The sequence below is a fragment of the Hylobates moloch genome, unplaced genomic scaffold (assembly GCF_009828535.3).
Source record: "Hylobates moloch isolate HMO894 unplaced genomic scaffold, HMol_V3 SCAFFOLD_1, whole genome shotgun sequence".
Classification (NCBI taxonomy): Eukaryota; Metazoa; Chordata; class Mammalia; order Primates; family Hylobatidae; genus Hylobates; species Hylobates moloch.
In genome coordinates, this window is record NW_026652276.1 from 86,653,181 (window position 1) to 86,675,410 (window position 22,230).

The 22,230-nt window shown below is 38.2% G+C and overlaps 1 pseudogene; it reads left to right on the forward strand.

The window, feature by feature from the left end:
* Positions 1-14,598, forward strand: part of LOC116810236 (heme-binding protein 2-like) — a 30,417-nt pseudogene extending 15,819 nt beyond the window's left edge.
* Positions 14,599-22,230: the final 7,632 nt, after the last annotated feature.

The window sequence follows — 22,230 nt, forward strand, 5'->3', positions numbered from 1 at the left end:
CTGTATAGGATGTCTGACAAGCCCTGTTGGTGAGTCTTACCAAGTTGGGGGGGGCACAGAAAGCAGGGACCCATTTAATGAAGCACTTTGGCTGTCTCTTGGTGTAGGGGGTGTGCAGTGCTGAGGGAAAACCCACTTGTTTTGGCTGCCTGGATTCTTCAGAGCTAGCAGAGGAAAGACTAAGTCTGTTGGTCTGTGGAGACTACAGCCACCCCTCCCCGTAGGGGCTCAGGCCCAGAGAGGTCAGAGTTCTGTTCTTGAGCCCCTGGCTGGAGTTGGAAATCCTGCAGGGAGGCCCTGCAGCCACAGTGTTGGCTGCTGCCCGTCTCCAAGGAGCTCAAATGGCTTAGACATCACAACCAGAGCAGTGGTGGTGGCTGCCCCTCCCCCCGGGCACTCAGCTGGCTTAGGCTGATTCTACCTGAGTGAGAATCTGTGTAGCTTCATGGTTGGGACCCAAGGCCTTGGTGGCATGGGCTTATGAGTGGGATCTACCGATCCATTGGTTGCACCGTTCTGTGGAAAAAGCAGTTTCCCAGGCTGGGTAGCACACACACTCACCACCTCCCTTGGCTAGGGGTGGGAGCACCCCTGCCCCTTGTGGCTTTCAGGTGGGCTGCCGCACCACTCTGCTCTTCCTTCTTCTCCGTGGGTTATGCCAGCTGCCTAGTCAGTCCTAATATCAGAACCTGTATATCTTGGTTGCCAGTGCAGGATTCACATACTGCTTTGGATTTTTTCCATGGGAGTCCTCGATCACTGCTGCTTTTAGTCAGCTATCTTGGCTCTGCTCCACTTTATTGATTTTACCATTAATGGGAACCTAGGTTGATTCTATGTCTTTGCAATTGTGAATAATGCCACAATGAACATTTGAGTGCATGTGTCTTTTGGTAGAATAATTTATTTTCTTTTGGGTATTTACCCAGTAATGGGATTGCTGAGTCGAACAGTAGTTCTGTTTTAAGTTCTTTGAGAAACCACCAAACCGCTTTCCAGAGTGGCTGAACTCATTTACATTCCCAACAACAATGCATAAGCATTCCCTTTTTTCCTCAGCCTTGCCAGCATCTGTTGTTTTTTGCCTTTTATAATAGCCATTCTGACTGGTGTGAGATGTTATCTCATTGTGGTTTTGATGTGCACTTCTTTGATGATTAATGATGTTGAGCTTATTTCACATGTTTGTCAGAGTGTCTTCTTTTGAGAAGTGTCTGTTCATGTCTTTTGCCCATTCTTTAATGGGATTATTGTTTTTTTTTCTTATTGAATTGAACTTCCTTATAGAATCTGGATGTTAGACCTTTGTTAGATGTGTAGTTTGTGAATATTTTCTCCCATTCTGTAGGTTGTCTGTTTATTCTGTTGATAGTTTCTTTTGCTGTGCAAAAGCTCCATAGTGTAATAGGTCCCACTTGTTAACTTTTGCTTTTGTTGCAATTGTTTCTGAGGACTTAGTCATAATTCCTTTCACAGGCTCAAGTCCAGAATGATGTTCCTTAGAGTTTCTTCTAGGGTTTTTATAGTTTGAGGTCTTAGATTTAAATATTTAATGCACCTTGAGTTAATTTTTGTAGAAGGTGATAGGTAGGGGTTTAGTTTCATTCTTGTGCATATGAATAGCCAGCTGTTCAAGCACCATTTTAAAAAATGTTTATTTTAAGTATCTGTGCAGGTTTATTATATAAACTTGTGTGAAGGGAGTTAGTTGTACAGATTGTTTGGTCTAGGTATTAAACCTAGTACTCATTAGTTATTTTTCCTGATCCTCTTCCTCATTCCACCCTCCACCCTCAAGTAACCCTCAGTATCTGTTGTTTCCCTGTATGTGTTCATGTGTTCTCATCATTAGGTCCTGCTTATAAGTAAGAACATGCAGTATTTTGTTTTCTATTCCTGCATTAGTTTACTAAAGATAATGGCCTCCAGCTCCATCCATGTTCCTGCAAAGGATATGATCTTGTTCTTTTTCATGGCTGCACAGTATTCCACGTTGTATGTGTACCACATTTTCTTTATCCATAGTTGGGCATTTAGGTTGACTCCATGTCTTTGCTATTGTGAATAGTGTTGCAGTGAACATATGCATGCATGTGTATAATAGCCATTCTGACTGTTAAGAAGTAGATAATAGATGCTGATGAGATTGTAGAGAAAAAGGAACATTTATACACTGTTGGTGGGAGTGTAAATTAGTTCAACCACTGTGGAAGACAGTGTGGCAATTCCTAAAAAACCTAAAGACAGAAATACTATTCTATCCAGCAATCCCATTCCTGGGTATATATCCAAAGGAATATAAATTATTCTATCATAAAGATACACACACACATATGTTCACTGCATATGTACCTATATAACTATTCACAATAGCAAAGACATAGTATCAACCCAAATACCCATCAATGATAGACTGGATAAAGAAAATGTGGTACATATACACCACGAAACCCTATGTAGCCATAAAAAAGAATGAGATCATATCCTTTGCAGGAACTTGTATAGGGCTGGAGGCCATTATCCTTAGCAAACTAATGCAAGGACAGAAAAGCAAATATCACATGTTCTTATATATAAGTGGGAGCTAAATGTTGAGAACACATTAATATACAGAAGGGAACAACACACATTGGGGCCTAACAGAGGATGGAGAGGATAAGGAAAAATAACTAATGGATACTAGGTTTAATACCTGGGTGATGAAATAATCTGTATAACACACCCCCATGACACAAGTTTACCTATATAACAAACCTGCAAATCCTGCACATGTACCCGTGAACTTAACATAAAAGTTTAAAAAATAGCCATTTTGACTGGTGCGAGATGGTATCTCATTGCGGTTTCGATTTGCATTTCTCCAATGATCAGTGATATTGAGTTTGTTTCATATGCTTGTTGGCTGCAATTATGTCTTCTTTTGAAAAATGTCTGTTTCACAGACCAATGGAACAGAATAGAGATCTCAGAAATAAGACCACACATCTTCAACCATCTGATCTTCGACAAATCTGATGAAAACAAGCAGTTGGGTAAAGATTCTCTATTTAATAAATGGTGCTGAGTAAACTGGCTAGCCATATGCAGAAAATTGATACTGGACCCTTTCCTTACACCTTATACAACAATTAACTCAAGACGGATTAAAGACTAAAATGTAAAACCCAAAACTGTAAAAACCCTAGAAGAAAATCTAGGCAATACCATTCAGGACATAGGCACGGGCAAAGATTTTGTGACAAAAATATCAAAAGCAATTGCAACAAAGCAAAAATTGACAAATGGGATATAATTAACCTAAAAAGCTTTTACACAGCAAAAGAAACTATCATTGGAGTGAACAGACAACCTATGGAATGGGAGAAAATTTTTGCAATCTATCCATCTGACAAAAAGCTAATATCTTGAATCTACAAGGAACTTAAATTTACAAGAAAAAAACCACCCCATCAAAAAGTGGGCAAAGGATGTAAACAGACACATCTCAAAAGAAGACATTTATGCAACCCACAAACATGAATAAAAGCTCAACATCACTGATCATTAGAGAACAGCAAATCACAAACACAATGAGATACCATCTCACACCAGTCAGAATGGCAATTATTAGAAAGTCAAGAAATAACAGATGGTGGCGAGGCTGGGAAGAAATAGGAATGCTTTTACATTGTTGGTGGGAGTGTAAATTATTTCAGCCATCGTGGAAGACAGTGTGGCGATTCCTCAAGTATCTAGAACCGGAAATATCATTTGGCCCAGCAAATTCCCATTACTGAGTATATACCCAAAGGAATACAAATCATTCTATTATAAAGATATGTGCATACATGTATTTATTGCAGCACTATTCACAATTGCAAAGATACGGAATCAACCCAGATGCCCATCAATGATAGACTGGATAAAGAAAATATGGTACACATACACCATGGAATACTATGCAGCCATAGAAAGGAATGAGTTCATGTCCTTTGCAGGGACATGGATAGAGCTGGAAGCCATTATCCTCAGCAAACTAATACAGGAACAGAAAACCAAACACCATATGTTCTCACTCATAAGTGGGAGCTGAACAATGAGAACACATGGACATGGGGGAAGTGGGGAACAACACACAATGGGGCCTGTTGGGGGGCTAGGGGGATGACAAGCTTCAGGACAAATAGCTAATGCATGTGGGGCTTAAAACCTGGGTGATGGGTTGATAGGTGCAGCATACCACCGTGGCACACATTTACCTATGTAACAAACCTGCACATCCTGCACACGTATCCCAGAAAACTTAAAATAAAATTTTAGAAAAAAAGCACATCAAAAAGAAAAGAAAAGAGAAGAGAACTGTCTGTTCATGCCTTTTGTCCACTTTTAATGGGTTTGTTTGCTTTTCTTGCAGATTTGTTTAAGTTTCTTATAGATGCTGGATATTAGACCTTTGTCAGATGCATAGTTTGCAGATATTTTCTCCGATACTGTAGGTTGTCTGTTTACTTGATTGATTATTGTTTTTCCTGTGCAGAAGCTCTTTAATTTAATTATATCCCATTTGTCAAATTTTGTTTTAGTTGTGATGGCTTTTGGCTTCCTGCTGTGAAATCTTTGCCAGTTCCTATGTCCAAGACGGTATTGCCTAGGTTATCTTCCAGGGTTTTTATAGTTTTGGGTTTTACATTTAAGTTTTTAAATTCATGTTGAGTTGATTTTTGTATATGGTATGAGGAAGGAGTCCACTTTCAATCTTCTGCATATGGCTAACAAGTTATCCGAGCATCATTTATTGAATAAAGAGTCCTTCCCTATTGCTTGTTTTTGTCAGGTTTGTCAAAGATCAGATGGTTGTAGGTGTGCAGCCTTATTTCTGGGCTCTCTATTCTGTTGCATTGGTCTATGTGTCTGTTTTTTTGTACCAGTACCATGCTGTTTTGGTTACTGTAGCCCTGTAGTGTAGTATGAATTCAAGTGACATTATGCTTACAGCTTTTCTTTTTTCAGCACCATTTTTTGAATAAGGAGTTCTTTGTCTATTGCTTATTTTTGTTGACTCTGCCAAAGTTCAAATTGTTGTAGGTGTGCAGCTTTATTTCTGGGCTTTCTATCCTGTTTCATTGGTCTATGTGTCTGGGCTTTTTTCAAACCAGTATCATGCTGTTTTGTTTACTGTAGCCTTATAATATAGTTTGAAGTCAAGTAGTGTGATTCCTCCAGCTTTGTTCTTTTTGTTTAGGATTGCTTTGGCTCTTTGGGCCCTTTTTTGGTTCCATATGAACTTTAGAATGTGTTTTTTCTAGTTCTGTGAAAAATGACATTAGTAGTTTGATAGGAATAATGTTGAATCTGTAGATTGCTTTGGGCAGGATGGCTACTTTAACAATATTCTTACAATCTATGAGCATGGAATGTTTTTCGATTTGTTCGAGTCATCTACGATTTTTTTCAGGAGTGTTTTGTAGCTCTGCTTGTAGAGAGCTTTCAATTCCTTGATTAGATGTATTCCTAGATATGTGTATGTGTGTGTGTGTGTGTGTCTGTGTGTGTGTCTATTGTAAATGGAACTGCATTCTTGATTTGGCTCTGAGCTCGAATGATATTGCTATACATAAGTGCTATTGATTTTTATACATTGACTTTATTTCCCAAAACTTTACTGAAGTTGTTCATTAACTCAGGAGCCTTTTGGTGGAATCTTCAGGGTTTTCTAGGTATATAATCCTATTATCAGTGAAGAGAGATAGTTTGACTTCTTCTTTTCCTATTTTGGTATCTTTTATTTCTTTCTCTTGCCTAATTGCTCTGGCTAAGACTTCCTGGTTTCCTGTTATCAATTATATGTATTTCTGCTCTAATTTTTATTATTTCTTTTTTATGTTTACTTTGGATTTTATTTGCTCTCTTTCTAGTTTTTTTGAGGTAGAAGCTTAGCTTGTTGACCTTAGATCTTTCTTCTTTTCTACTATACACATTCAAGGTTATAAATTTCCCTTTAAACATTGCCTTTACTATATCCCACATATTTTAATAAATTGCATATATATTTAGTGAATAATGTTTTAAAATTTCTTTTGAGATTTCTTCTTTGATCATGTGTTATTAAGAAGTGTGTTGCTTAGTGTTCAAATACTTTGAGATTTTTCAGCTATCATTCATACCGAATTGAGTTCTGTGGGGTTTTTTTTTTTTTTTGACAGACTCTCACTCTGTCACCCAGGCTGGAGTGCAGTGGCATGATCTCGGCTCACTGCAGCCTCTGCCTCCCAGGTTCAAGCAATTCTTCTGCCTCAGCCTCCCAAGTAGCTGGGACTACAGACGTGTGCCACCACGCTAGATAATTTTTGTATTTTTAGTAGAGATGGGGTTTCACCATATTGGCCAGGCTGATCTTGAACCCCTGACCTCATGATCTGCCCACCTCGGCCTCCCAAAGTGCTGGGATTACAGGCGTGGGCCAATGCACCCAGCCAAGTTGTGTTTTATAACCCAGAATGTGGTCTCTCTTGGTGAATGTTCCATGTAAGGTGAGATTAGTGTTTAATCTGTTTTTGGGTGAAGTAGTCTGTAGATGTCAACTGCATCTAGTTGATTGCTGCTGAGTTCAACTATGTCTTACTTTCTGCTTACTGAACCTCCCCATTTCTAATAGATAGGTAGTGAAGTCTCTGAGCAATAGTAGATTAATCTATTTCTCCTTGCAGTTCTATTAATTTTTGCCTCATGTATTTTGACATTCTGTTTTTAGGCACACACACATTAAGAATTGGTATGTTTCTTTGGATAATTAACTGATATTTCATTATGTTATGCTTCTGTTTATCCCTGATAGCATTCATTGTTCTGATGTCTGCTCTACTTGAAATTAATATAGCCAATATGCCTTTCTTTTGATTTTTGTTAGCATGGCATATTTTTCTCCATCCCTTTACTTTTAATCTATATGTGTCTTTATATTTAATGTGGGTTTCTTGTAGACAACATATAGTTGGATGTTGTTTTTTTGATACACACTGACAATCTCTGTCTTTTATTTGGCATATTTAGATTTTTGGTATTTCAGGTGGATTATGTAAAAAGACTGAATCTACAACTGACTGGTGCACCTGAAAGAGATCTCATGGATATAATCATGAGAACTTCCCCAATCTGGCTAGACAGGCCAACATTCAAATTCAGGAAATCCAGAGAACCCCAGAAAGATGCTCTATGAGAAGGTCATCTCTAAGACACATAACCCTCACATTCTTCAAGGTCAAAGTGAATGAAAAAATGTTAAGGGCAGCCAGAGAGAAAGACCAGGTCACCTACAAGAAGAAGCCCAACAGACTAACAGCAGACCTCTCAGCAGAAACCCTACAAGCCAGAAGAGATTGGGGGCCAATATTCAACATTCTTAAAGAAAAGAATTTACAACCCAAAATTTCATATCCAGCCAAACTAAGCTTTATCAGTGAAGGGGAAATAAGATCCTTTTTTAGACAAGCAAATCCTGAGGGAATTTGTTACCACCATGCCTGCCTTGCAAGAGCTCCTGAAGGAAGCACTAAATGTGCAAAGGAAAAATCGTTACCAGCCACTACAAAAACACACTGAAATACACAGACCAATGGCACTATGAAGCAACTGCATAAACAAGTCTTCAAAATAATCAGCTAGCATCATGATGACAGGATGAAAAATAATCAGCTAGCATCATTATGACACACAACAATACTAACCTTAAAAGCAAATGGCTAACTGCTCAGATTAAAAGACATGGAATAGCAAGCTGGATAAAGAACCAAGATCCATTGGTATGCAGTCTTCAAGAGATCCCTCTCACATGCAATGACAGACATAGGTTCAACATAAAGGGATTGAAGAAAACTTATCAATTAAATGGATAGCAGAAAAAAGCAGGGGTTGCAATCCTAGTTTCTGACAAAACAGACTTTAGACTGACAAAGATCAAAAAAGACAAAGAAGGGCATTATATAATGGTAAAGGGTTCAATTCAACAAGAAGAGCTAACTATCCTAAATATATATATGCACCCAACACAGGAGTACCCAGATTGATAAGTAAGTTCTTAGAGACCTTCAAATGAGGTTTTGTCCATTCCATTTCCTTCTCTTTTCTCTATTCTTGCCTGCCTGTCTTATTTCAGAAAGACAGTTTTTAAGCTCTGAGATTTTTTCTCCACTTGGCCTATTCTGCTATTAATACTTGTGATTGCATTATGAAATTTTTATAGTGTGTTTCTCAGCTTTATCAGATTGGTTACCTTCTTCCTTGTACTGGATATTTTGTCTGTCAGCTCCCACAGTATTTTATCATGGTCTTTAGCTTCCATGTATTGGGTTACAATGTGCTACTTTAGCTCAGTGAAATTCATTTCTATCCACATTCTGAATTCTATTTCTGTCATTTTAGCCATCTCAGCCTCAGCCCAGTTCTGATCCCTTACTGGAGAGGTGATGCAGTCATTGGAGGAAAGAGGGCACTCTGGCTTTTTGAGTTTTCAGCCTTCTTCTGCTGATTCTTTCTCACCTTTGTGGGCTTATATACCTTCAATCTTTGAGGTTGTTTACCTTTAGATTTCTTTTCTTTTAACAGTCTGGACACTTTTCTATAGGGCTGCTGTGGTTTGCTGGGGCTCCACTACAGACCCTAGTCACCTCAGATTTTCCAGTACTTGGAGGTATCAACAGTGAAGGCTGTGAAACAGTGAAGATGGCAGCCTGTCCCTTCCTCATCCCAGGGGGATAGGAACATGTTGCCAGCCTGAATACACTTACAGGAGTTGGCTGGGGACCCCTGTTGGGAGGTCTCACTCAGTCTGGAGCAACAGGATCAGGGATTCACTTAAAGATGCCATGTAGCCATGCTTTTGTAGAGCAACTGTACTGTGATGGAGTACTTCTTCTGCCCCCAGTTGGCTTGGGTGCTCCAAAGCTTGTAGGCTGCAACAGCTAAGTCATGGAAACAGCAAAGATGGCAGCTTGTCATTCCCTCTAGAAGCTCTTTCCCAGGAAGTTTTCAAAAGAGAACATCAGCAGGAATGGCTGGAGGCCCCAGTTGGGAGGTTCTGCCCAGTGAAGAGGAAAGGATCTGGGACCCACTTAAAGAAGCAGTCTGGTCACATTTCGGTAGAGCAGCTGTGCTATGCTGCAGGATCCTTTCCACCCCCAGTCAGTTTGGACTCTCCAAAGCCCACAGGCTGGAACAGCTAAATCGCCCAAATAGCAAAGATGGTGGCCTGTCTCTCATCCTGGGAAACCCATCTGTCCCAGTTGTTGCTGGTGGCTGGCTGGAATTCTAAACCAGTGGGTCTAATCCCAGGAGGCACCATGGAAGTGGGACCTACAGACTGTCACTGCTAGGCCTTCTGGATTCAGCCCTCTTTCCAGGGGTATGGATGAAGGTCCAACTCCTGCCTTGCCTGAGTTGCAGTCACTTTGCTGGGGAGCACAGAGCCATAGCTTGTAAGGCTCCCATGTCTCTGTGTGTGCCTGAGCAGCTGCTCTGCTGAGACTCCATGCAGCCCTGTGTGTCAGACCAAAGGCCCTGGTGGAGTGGGTTCACAAGGGAATCATCTGACTTGAAGGTTGCAAAGATCTGTGGAAGAAATGTGGTTTCCCAGAATCACACATTCACTCACCACTTCCCTGGGTGGGGAGAGGTTCCCCTGGCTTTGTGTTTCACTCCCTCTCCTGGGTGGGCCATTGTCCTGCCCTGCTTTTCTACATTCTCCATGGGTTGAGCTGTTTCCTTGATCAGTCTCAATGCGAGGAGCTGAATGTTTCAGTTGAAGGTGCTGTATTTACTTGCCCCTTTTGTTCCTCTCTGTGATGAGAGCCATGCACACTAGCTGCTTCTAGTTGGCCATCTTGGCCTGAAATCTCTTTTCTTTTTTGTTTTGATGCTTTTATTTAGCCTCAAAAATGGGACATGGGTTTCTTTCTGTCTATCAGTTTTCCTCTCTCTCTCTTTTGTTCCTTCTAAACTTCCTTCCCCTCCCTCATGTCTTCCCTTCTTTCTCATTTTACCTGCCTCAAAAACTGGCATGAAATGAATTGGGCTCTTCTTTACTTCTTCTTCTTCCTATGTGTAAGTACAAACCAGGTCACAAGATTGTCATTCTCTCTTCTACCTCCTGTTTTGCTCATGACTCACTTTGGTAGTTAAACCAAGGTTCAATCTGCTTTGTGGACTTAACACTCCCAACAGGTGGGTCACTAAGGTTAGACTGGAGCAGGTATTTGAAGGCCATCAGCTTGGTCTCATATACCAGCAACATTATTATATTTAGCTTTGTCACAGAGTTGTGCATTTGAAGGGCATTGCGTTACTATTAATAAGCTGATATTTTAGTCCCTATCAGCCTGTTTACATTCTATCAGCGAGAATTCTGGGAGAGGGTGGTTGGCACCCTGACTCTAACGTTAACTTCTTTAACAGTAAAAACCTTTATTAATTTTTCTGTTCAGGAATTCTCTCCTGTTTAGAAATTCTTACCGAGCTTACTCCATCAAAGCAATCTTAAATTTTAACATACTAAATGTGGCATATTAATTTCTTAATACAAAGACCTGACCTTTCAGATCTCTCTCTCTCACTACACCTGTTTTGACATCATTGTGATTTCCAGCGTTTTTGTGTCTTACCATTACCTATTTCTCAGCATCAAATAGTTTCACTTACCATTTTCTTTAACTTAACCCCTGATTTTTTCTTCTTTTAAACACCCTCATACCTACTCTTCCATGTCTTTTTGCATGCTCCTTATTGGATTAATACAATCATTCACCTTTATGATCCTGTATCTGCTCTGCTGAAGGCTAACTAGCATCAGTCAGTACTTTGTATCAATTTATGTTCCTAGATTTTGCCTCACTAACTTTTAATTTTAACCAGTCAACTTGGATTTTACCATACTGTGCTAATAGTATATAGTTAGATTCTAAACCTAGGAGAGGCACAGTCTGTGTTTTCAATTTCTCAGGGAAGACTTTTTTCTTTCTTTTCTTTTCTTATTTACAGCTGAGACAGAAACAAACTTCTTCATTTTTCCTCAGTAGGAAAACATATTCTCCCCTCCCACCCCATCCCCCAAGATCTTCTTTTACTGGTAATCCAGTCCTTCGAGGCATCTCAGTAACTAAGGCATGCCACTTCTAATTTTATGCAATTTTTAGTCCTAAGGCTTCAAAATATTTGCATGCTTGGGCAACATAATCTGAACTCTTAGTCTTAACTGACTTTGATAGTCCCATTTTCCCACTCAAGAGCTATTGCAGAATCAGACTTAGCATTATTGCTATGGCTTAATTTCCCCCTTTATTCCTATCTTCTGGTATTTTCTTTCTTTTTTCCTAAGAGGTAAATTTTAAATAAGTTTGTTATATTTTATCTAGCACTAATTTGTTTTGTATTTATTCAACAATGTTTCCAGCTTTCAACTTATTTTTATTATTTCTTTTTATTTTGATAGGTATTTGCTCACCCTAACCTACAGGTGAGGAAATGTGACTATCGCAGTGCCATGTGCTATGAAGTTGCAGAGCTAGGATTTGAACTCAGAAAGCCCATGCACTTTCCCACATACCCAGGATGAGATTTTAGTTTCTCAATTTTACTTTTAGACCTCATTAAATTATCATCCTCTTCTATTAAAATTTAAAAAGAGGGAAAACATAGAAGAAACATTTGCTTCTTATAACAATTCAGACTTCTAAACTCTTGAATGATATTGATATGATTTTAGAGAATCATATTTAGGTTATTAAATTTCTAGGTGAATATTTTGGGGGTGAAATATCTTATTTCATTCTTCAGAGGCATAAGCTGTCCTCAAAGTATATATTAGTATTTTTCCAGATTTTATTTATTTATTTATTTATTAACTTTTATTTTAGGTTTAGGGGTACATGTGAAAATTTGTTACAGAGGTGAGCTCATGTCATGGGGATTGGTTGTACATATTTCATCACCCAGGAATTAAGCCCAGTACCCAATAGTTATCTTTTCTTCTCCTCTCCCCCTCCCACACTCCACCCTCAAGTAGACCCCAGTGTCTGTTGTTCCACCTTTGTGTTCATAAGTTCTCATAATTTAGCTCCCACTTACAAGTGAGAACCTGCAGTATTTGGATTTCTCTTCTTGTGTTATTTCCAGGTTTTAGATTTTAATATTTTAAGACTAGGAAGTATGAAATATTTTCTTTAATTGCTTTGTAACTCAGACAGCAAGATTTCGATATTTACATTATGGAGAAAGCACTTAGAGAGAAGAAACACAATTAGAAAACAGTCTTCCAAAATGCCATCCCGTACATAGGAAAATATCTTGCATTTGAGGAAATCTTGCCCCACTGTGAGTCTGCCCTTTGCATCTGCCAGGCATCCCAGCAGTATCACTGGACTGGGACCAACTTGTGTGGCTGTGACTGTATCCTGTCTTTTCAAAAATAAGACAGAGGAAGGCATGTAGGAGCAAAAGAGGTTAAAATGATAGTATACATTAGCATATTTAGTGGTTAATGATAAAGGACCACACTTTTCCTAGTATCAATCCCATATTTATCTATGACCAGCACTTTTCCCTAGCTCTCTGCTACTGGTGCCTTCAAATCTAGTGGGCATTTAGCAAGTTAACTGGCTCTAAGCACTGAATATATTGGCCTATATTGCTTGTGGCTGTTTCTATAGTTATCCTATATGCTTCCATATGAGAAATTAAAAATCAGATGACTTAAATATGGAAGAAAGTGGAAACTTATTTGGGTGGGAAGTTCATAACTTAAACAACGCTCTATATATGTACTCTTTAATATGTAGAGTGCTAAAGAATTTGAAAATATAAATGACAAGGATGATCTTCTAAGAATAAAAATCAGCAAAATTGATCAGAGAAATATAATACATAAGTAGGCTGGTTAACTATAGACAAAATGAGTGAAATACATGACAAAAATGAATCCTACAAAGTGCCTAACCTGATGGAGAATGTTCCTTAGAAGGAAGATTAGAAAAGTGAATAAATTGACTTTAAAACCTCTTCTTATTTGAAAAATTTTCAAACCTGTAGAAAAGTTAAAAGAGAAGTACAATGAACATCAGTGTATCCCACAACTAGATTTACTGTTAAAACTTGCCAAGTTTCCTTTATCTCTCTTTATAGATAGACATATATTTCTTTTTTGTCAAATCATCTGGAAGTATATTTCAACCGTGGTGACACCTCACCTCTAAAAACTTCAGTATGCATCTAGCAAAACCAGGAACATCTTCCAACAAACACGGAAACATCATCCTATCTAAGAAATCAATACTACTTATGTAATACTACACAATATGTCATCCATACTAAATACCAAATTTCTCCGTTTTTCCAAAATGTTTTATATAGATGATTTTTCCCCCTTTTCATATAGGATCCAATCAAAGTTCACACATTGTAATTGTTCTGTCTCTGTAGTGTCCTTAGAATGCTCCTCTTTCCCTCAGTAGGCTCACTCTGTCCTTTGTGACTTTGAATGCTTTAAATAGGCCAGGTGCAGTTGTCCTGAAGGATATCCCATATACTAGATTCTTCTGTTTATTTAGGGTTTAGTACAAAAATATCCAGCAAGAACACTTTCAGGCTCATTTGTTTCTGTTTGTATTCTATGTTTTTATTTTTGGCATAACTTTATATTTTGAACATGTAGAACATTTACATCCTTCAAAAATCAAAACTGGTGGCACAGCTTGATTGGCCTGGTGGCAGGTGGGCCCAGGTGTCAGCCCTTCACAGTGGCTCAAGCTGTGGAAACTGGGCTGGAAGGCCTCAGAGGATGCAAGCCCCCAGCTCTGAAGTCATGGGATCTGACAGTGTGGACAGTTAAGTGGGTCAGCAGTTCTGTTGAGTCTATGAACAGGGGTTCAGCCATCCAGACAGGCTTTACAAAACTGAACAGCTACATTCAAGGCAAAAGGAGAAAGAGATGAAAATAATGGTGACAGCTCCAGTCACAAGCTACACAGAGGTTGGTTCATGTCCTTTTAGTGGGTCTACCAAGACCATTTCCCTGTATATCTCTTCCAAACAGCAATTCCATCTGCCCAGGCCTTCAGAGTCAGGTGACTTTATTGAAGACACAGCCAATATGACTGTATTTCATTCAGTGGATACTCTAGTGCCCCAAAGAATCAAGAGCAACTTCACTTTTGGAGGCCGAGGCAGGTGGATCACGAGGTCAGGAGTTCGAGGCCAGCCTGACCAACATGCTGAAACCCCGTCTCTACTAAAAATACAAAAAAAATTAGCCAGGTGTGGTGGCGCATGCCTGTAATCCCAGCTACTCAGGAAGCTGAGGCAGGAGAACTGCTTGAACCCAGGAGGCGGAGGTTGCAGTGAGCAGAGATGGAGCCACTGCAGTCCAGCCTGAGCGACAAAGGGACACTCTGTCTCAAAAAAAAAAGAACAACTTTTGACATTAGCAAGCATTTAAGCATTTTGAGGGAAGAAGGAAAAGTTTTCAATGAAAAGGTTTATTACACTGCAGGCTACACCAGTCCTTTCAAATTGCTTAATAGAAATAATAAAATGTAATTGATTCAGAAAAAGGAGTCCTCCAGAGAAAATGAATGAGAAAAGGAAAGGAAGTTCCATTGCCAGGGGAAAGCTTCTGTTTAGCCTAGACATTAACACTACCTATCATCAAGTGTGTGTCTAGCATCTTTTTGAGATGACTCAAGCTCATTTCCAATGTGCCTTTTTAGTGTGTGAAGCTTTGTCACAGGGGACAATAATCTACACACATGTAAATTGGTCATAACTATGGTGGTCTTTGTTTTCTGTGGGGATTCAAGGAAATGTAATGTTGATTCCCCCTTCTTCGCTGCATCACAATCATGTTGTCTTGTGCCAGTTGGATGTCATCCTCTCCAGATATTATCAATAAAAATATTAAAGATTTTATTTAACAAATCAAAACTATAGAATGTGATATAATCAGGGAAGTCTTCTTTTCACACATACCCCCTCTACTCCAATCCTACTTATTTCTTATAAGAAACTTGTGTCATCAGTTTCTAGTCTATCTTTCCTGTGTTTTCTTTTGTAAAAATAGGAAAAACATATTTATTTTCTTATTTTTTATTTCTCACAACATATTTGACATTACATACACTCTTTTCCATATTGTTTTTGTTAAAATAAATTTTCTTTTAAAATAACAATAGGCTTTCAGAAGAGTTGCAAAGATATTAGAGTTCTCATATGCCTCTCACGTGGTTTCTCCTGCAGTTAAAATTATGTTTTCCTATGGAATATTTGTGAAACAAACAAAAAAATCAACATTTACAAATGACTATTAACTGGATTTTACAAGTTTTCCCACTAATATTCTTTTTCTGTTCCAGGATCCCATGAAGGATCTCACAGTGGATTTTGTCACATGTATCTTTAGTCTTCCCTGGTTTGTTAAAGCTTGTCAGCTTTTAATTTATTCATGACCTTGCCATCAGATGTATTGGTTGGATATTTTGTAGAATACCCATCAAATGGGGTGATGTTTTTCTCATGAAGAGGTGGGGATTATGGGCTTTGGGAACGAATACAACAGAGATAAAGTACCTTTCTCATCAGGCCATATGGGGGACAAGCTATCAACATGACTTACGACTAGTGATGTTAACTCTGCTCAGTTGGTTAAGGTAGTACTTGCTAGAGTTTCCCACTAAAAAACTATTGTTTTTCTTTTTCCATATTCTATTCCTTGGGAGTGAGTGAGTCACTATGTCCAGTTCATGCTAAAAAGGGGGTGGAGGATTAAGCTCCACTTCCTGCAGGGAGTGTAACACCTTGCTTTTCCACTTTTCAGTATACCTTGCAAACCACTCTACATCATATTCTTTGTCCTCTTTGCTTTTTATGTCTATTAGAGTAGTTGCTTGGTTGGATATACCATAATTTATTCAACCAGTGCCCCATGGATGAACATTTAGGCTTTTCCCAATAGTATTAAATTATAACATTAGTTATAAATATTAAATTGTAATAGATGACTTTTATCAAATTAAATAAGGTCTCTTCTCTTCTTGGCATGCTGAGAATTCTTAATGGAGTTGTGCTGAACTTTATCCAATGCTTTTCTGTAGCTACTGAGATACTATTACTTAATCCCTTTTTTGTTAATATAATGAATGACATTGATTCATTCAACTTTGCATTCCTGATACAAACTGTATTTAGTCATAATGTATTAATCTTTTTATGGATTATTGAATTAAATTTGTTAAAAATTTGTCAAGAATTTTTGCGTCTTCATGAAGGATATTAGTTTGTAATTTTTGGTTTTTATAAATCAACCATTCTTCATTAGGTTCTTACACTTACCAGGTCTGATCAGAGAATGTTGTATGTTCTCTCTTAATTGTAAGGAGTGATGACCTCTCTTGGCTGGTGGATAATTTCAGTTCTTGCGTCTCTTAGCTCTTGATAATAGCAATGATTCCTTCCACCAAAATGGATCATTCAAAGTTTTTCCTTCAGTGAATCAGTTTGGGCATATGTGTTAAGGAGAAATCTCAATACAGCCCAAGCAACTTAATTATAAATTCTTTCATTGTGATGCTTCACTTACCCTTTATTGAGAGAATCAGGAAAATATCCTTATTCTTTGTAATCATAATTCTGAGCATTTATTGAAGCACCCTCCTTTTTACTACCTACTGTCAGACAGTAGAAAGGGCTTCTCAAGAAGCTTGATTAATATCTGGGTGTCTTGTTTAGTGAACACATTGATTAGAATTTCCATGTATAGGTCTTGAATAAAGCTAAGAATTCAGAAGTTTCCCAGCTGATGTCCTGGGTGTTTTAAATTGCCTTCTAGTCCATAGGAACAGAACACAGATTTTTAATTCTGCTCAGTTAACAAGAGCCAGTGTGATTTTGCACTTTCCTAGTGGGTTTACTTTAGGGTCAGGATGGAAAATCTAAACTTAGGCAACAGAAAATAATATGTGCAGAAGGCATTTAACCACCCTTGTTTTTGGACACAGAAACATTCCCTACCATTATCCTTCTCCTTAACCTTAGTTCACTCATGGTTAATTTTGAGTTGAATGATAAAAATATACATAAAATACAAAGGGATGTGAGATAAATAAAATTAAAATAACCTTCTATAAGGAAAAGAGATAAGAACAGTCATAATCTACAATGGCATTTAAGAATAAAATATAATGTTTTATCCAGACTGCAGTGCATTATTATTTAATTGAGGTCCAAACTGTCCTAATACAGACAGCAGATATATTTATTTTGACTTGCATTGTGTTTTAAAAAAAAGTTTAGTTGATGTTAGCATTTAAATATCATGAGACTTTTTTTTAATAAAATTCCAGAATTCTAGTACTCTTGGAAAATTTGTCTGATCTAGGCTCTATGCTATTCTGAAAATGATAAGCTGTTGCTGAGTGATGCTGCGTCCCTCAGATGGGTAAGTCTGGTTTGTCCATTTTGTAACAGTCCATGCTTGGGCAATCTTACTCATTTGAATCAACTTTCTGGCCTGAGTAGACATTTCAGTTTAAAATTCCTGACAAAATTAGTGATAGCTTTCTTTATTTGAATTTTTATGAGCATACTAAAAAAACTAATTTCAGATCAACACAAATATGGGATGATTCTCTGAAAAGATAAAGCGTTTCCCTGTAGTGACATCCACAACTTACTAGAGGCCTTTCTAGAAAGGACAAGATGAAAGCACTGGGGCTCAAAGATAGAGTTAGTCTGTCTTCTAATTTATATTCTTTCTTTTCTTTCTTTCTTTCTTTTCTTTCTTTCTGTCTGTCTGTCTGTCTGTCTCTTTCTTTCTTTCTTTCTTCTTTCTTTCTCTCTCCTTCTCCCTTTCTTTCTCTTCCTTCCTTCCTTCCTTCCTTTCTTCCTTCCTTCCTTCCTCCTTTCCTTCCTCTCCTTCCCCTCCTTCACCTCCTTCACCTCCTTTCCTTTCCTTTCCTTTCCTTTCCTTTCCTTTCCTGTCCTGTCCTGTCCTGTCCTTTCCTTTCTTTTCCCTTTCCCTCCCTTCCTCCCTCCCTCCCTCCCTCCCTCCCTCCCTTCCTTTCTTTTTCTTTCTTCTTTTTTGTCTTGCACTGTCGCCCAGGCTGGAGTGCAGTGGCATGATCTCAGCTCACTGCAAGCTCCACCTCCCGGGTTCAAGTGATTCTCCTGCCTCAGCCTCCCGAGTAGCTGGGATTACAGGTGCCCACCACCACACCCGGCTAATTTTTTGTGTGTTTTTAGTAGAGATGGGGTTTCATCATGTTGGCCATGCTGGTCTCAAACTCCTGGCTTCAGGTGATCCACCTGCCTTGATTTCCCAAAGTGCTGGGATTGCAGGTGTGAGCCACTGCACCCGGCCCTAATTTATAAATTAATAATTACTTATTTCTAAAACAGTATTAGTTAATTTCTGTTAAAGATCAGATTTGGTAATTAGATGGTAAATAGAATCAGGAGGTATTGGGGAAGATGGAAACCAAATGTAGATAAACGCATACATTTATTAACCTGATTTGTATACTTAAACTAGATTATGCTAAAGTTTGGCTAGAAATGTTTACTCCCTGAGCATGATTATAACACAGCCAAGTTAAGAATATATGGGCTAGGCTGGGCACGGTGGCTCACACCTGTAATCCCAGCACTTTGGGAGGCCAAGGTGGGTGGATCACCTGAGGTCAGGAGTTCAATACCAGCCTGGTCAACATGGTAAAACTCCGTCTCTACTAAAAATACAAAAAAAAAAAAAAAATTACTGGTGTGGTGGCGGGCGCTTGTAATTCCAGCTACTTGGGAGGTTGAGGCAGGAGAATTGCTTGAGCCTGGGAGGTGGAGGTTGCAGTTAGCTGAGATCACGCCACTGCACTCCAGCCTGGGCGATGGAGCAAGACTCCATCTCAGAAAAAAAAAAATAAAGAAAAGAATTTATGGGCTAGCCTTCATATATTATCCTTTTATAATCTTTAGTTGACTTATATAACTCATTCACAATAATTAAGTAGCTAATTGTGGAGCAAGAATATAAATAATTATTCTGGTGGTCCATTTTTGAGGTCTAATGATGCCAACTAAATCTTGTATTTGTTATATTACATGCCAAATGGATATTTTATTGGTGAATTAACACCACAGGGAATCCATCAGAATGTATCTACTAACAATCTTGTCCAAATATCTTTAACATATACATATAAATACTGAAAAATCACATGCACCAATTATCAGAATTACATGAATGCTTTATCTGATCTAACTGCAATGAAATGGTAGAGTTTTATTCACTTAAACAATGAAATTAATTGGAGCTTCATTAAAGGTTTGTGTGCAATGAGAGTATAAGGGAGCTCAGCGAGTTTATAGAGATCAAAAGAAAACTGTCTGATAGAAACAGGTAATTTTTGCAATAGATTTGAATCCTAGGAAGCAAGCTTTCTCTGTTGGACATTTGTGGCCTTTAAGGCCATTTTGTTTAATCTCTTTACTACACTTGTAAACTCAACCAAAAAAAAAAAATCCCTGTGTGATGAAATTTACTTTTTATTATTTGCTTTTGAGAAACAGGACTCAATTCCCAGGGCAGGCAGTTAATGTTGGTTAATAAGAACTATGTTGAATGGCTTTTGTAGGTTTTCACCTCCTTGTGTGCCACTTAAGTAAGAAAAAAAATGAAGAGTTTTCTCATGATTTTAGACCTTTTTGTAAGACATGCTGAATAATGATTAGAGTTCCATGTCTAACTATGGTAGTCAGCTAGACTTCTCACTGGGGAGTAGATTTTTGTCATTTTACTAAACCCTCAGAATTTACCTAGGAGACTTGTGATGGTCTGAATATCAAATCTGTTCAATTGCTCCTTTCCGCAGCTGAAACTTAGAGTTTGGAAGAATCTCTGGTGTTGGGGTAAATTTGGGTGTGTTTTATTATGTGGAGTAATTCTAACATTTAAGTGAATGATAAGATGTATTTGGAGTAAAATGGAGGAGAAATTTTGGATGCTGAGAGTTGATTATTTTGTCTCCCCATAGGCGCTGGTAAAGTTAGACTTTCATGTTTACTGTAATAATGTAAATTTAGTAATAAAACATACATGTGATACAAATTTTCAAATATTGATGCACAGACCCCATCAATTGTTCTTATTTCAGCTATTTGATTTTTACTTTAATTTTGAATATGGTAGCAGTACTTGTCCATTGTTAAAGTAAATCTGACAGAAAATATGTGTTTAGAAGGATCTTTCTATGGCCTGAATTTCTTCTGGATTCTTTCCCATCCTTTGGGAAGAATTCTCTGTCATGTCAGTCTTCTCTTTCTCTGGATGTTTACTACTCTCTGCCAAATATGCTAACATTTGGATAAATATATTGTTTTCAAATTATTCATTCATAGATATGTTTTTTTAAGACACTTTGTGAGATCTCCAAGGACAAGACCATATCTCCCTCTTTTTAAAAAAAGTTTATTATACTTTAAGTTCTGGGATACATGTGTAGAATGTGCAGGTTTGTTACATAGGTATACATGTGCCATGGTGGTTTACTGCACCAATCAACCCATCATCTACATTAGGTATTTCTCCTAATGCTATCTCTCCCATAGCCCCCTACTCCCCGACAGGCCCTGGTGTGTGATGTTCCCATTCCTGTGTCCATGTGTTCTCACTTTTTAGCTCCCACTTATGAGTGAGAACATGTGGTGTTTGGTTTTCTGTTCTTGTGTTAGTTTGCTGAGAATGATGGTTTCCAGCTTCATCAATGTCCCTGCAAAGGACATGAACTCATCCTTTTTTATGGCTACATAGTATTCCATGGTGTATATGTGCCAGATTTTCTTTATCCAGTCTATCGTTGATGGGCATTTGGGTTGGTTCCAAGTCTTTGCTATTATGAACAGTCTCCCTCTTTTTTTATTCCTGCTATTCTGACCCAATAGACATCTGATTATATAGGATTGAGGAATACTTTGTTTTCATAGTTACGTATAAAAATATCTACATTTCATTTTAGAGGTAACCTCTCTCTTTTTCTAACAATATTGTATTACGTACAGAATATTTCTCACTGTATGTGATCACAATTGTCATGAGCAGCTTTGTTGAAAAGAATCATGTAATGGAATAGACTTTTCGTATTTCACACATGTAAAACTGTAGGTAGATCTGTGTATAAAATCGAGGTGTACAACATCCATTCTCAAATCAATACTTTTTTTCTGAACTGTATCTCAAGAAAATTTATTCTTTCATCAATTTCTGGCCATTTGGTTTTCTCTTACCCAAGGACATTGTTTGTCATTCTGTTCCTGTGGCCTATTTTTTTTCCCCTGCCATCTCTGCTTAAACTTCCAAGAGCCACAGGATACGTTTTCCTTCAGAACTCCCACAATAAGGGTCGCTTTAATACTTAACAGATTTTGGCTTACAAACTCAGTGTAGGAGCCAGTGCTTTCCTCTATTTTCTTAAAAATCAACCCAGTTCTAACACTGAGATTCTCCTCCTATAAGACAGTTTGGAAATTTAATCTGAATAATAAGACCCTCCCTGAAAGGGTTATGACAGTCACTCATGGAACTGAGATATAGGGAAGAGCCAATCATTGTCTCGCACTGGTAACTTTAGAGATTCCCCTTTAAATATGCAAGCTCGTCAACTACTTTGCTACTCTTGAGGCACAGGGATTCTATGAGCCTTGAAACTTCAACGGCTAGGAACTTATCTTCAGATATGTTTTACACATATCTGAATGATTACTGTTATTACAGAGGTTAAAAACACGTCCTCTTACCTGTCTTAGGGATTCTCCTTGACTTCAGAAGCTTTCTCCCTCTAAGCTCACACTCTTGGACACTTGCCATTATCTTTCATGTCTTTTACTCCATTACAAAAGTCAAAATTCCTGAGGCAAGAACACACAAAACTGGTTGCCTATCTGCAAGGTAAGAAAGAGGAGTCTCTACAAGGAGAAAGAGGTACATTAACTTTCCCAGAGCCTCACTGCTTTTTGCTCCTTGAGATTTAACAGAATTTTGATCATAGAGACACAACTGATACGCCTCATAAAGCAAACACCATTTTCTCTTTTTTTTCAGTTTTCTTTTCTTTTTTATTTTTAACTTTAAGTTCCAGGATACATGTGTAGAATGTACAGGTTTGTTACATAGGTATAGATGGCAAGCACCATTTTCTAAGGAGCTTGAAATTCAGGGAGGTGTGGAAG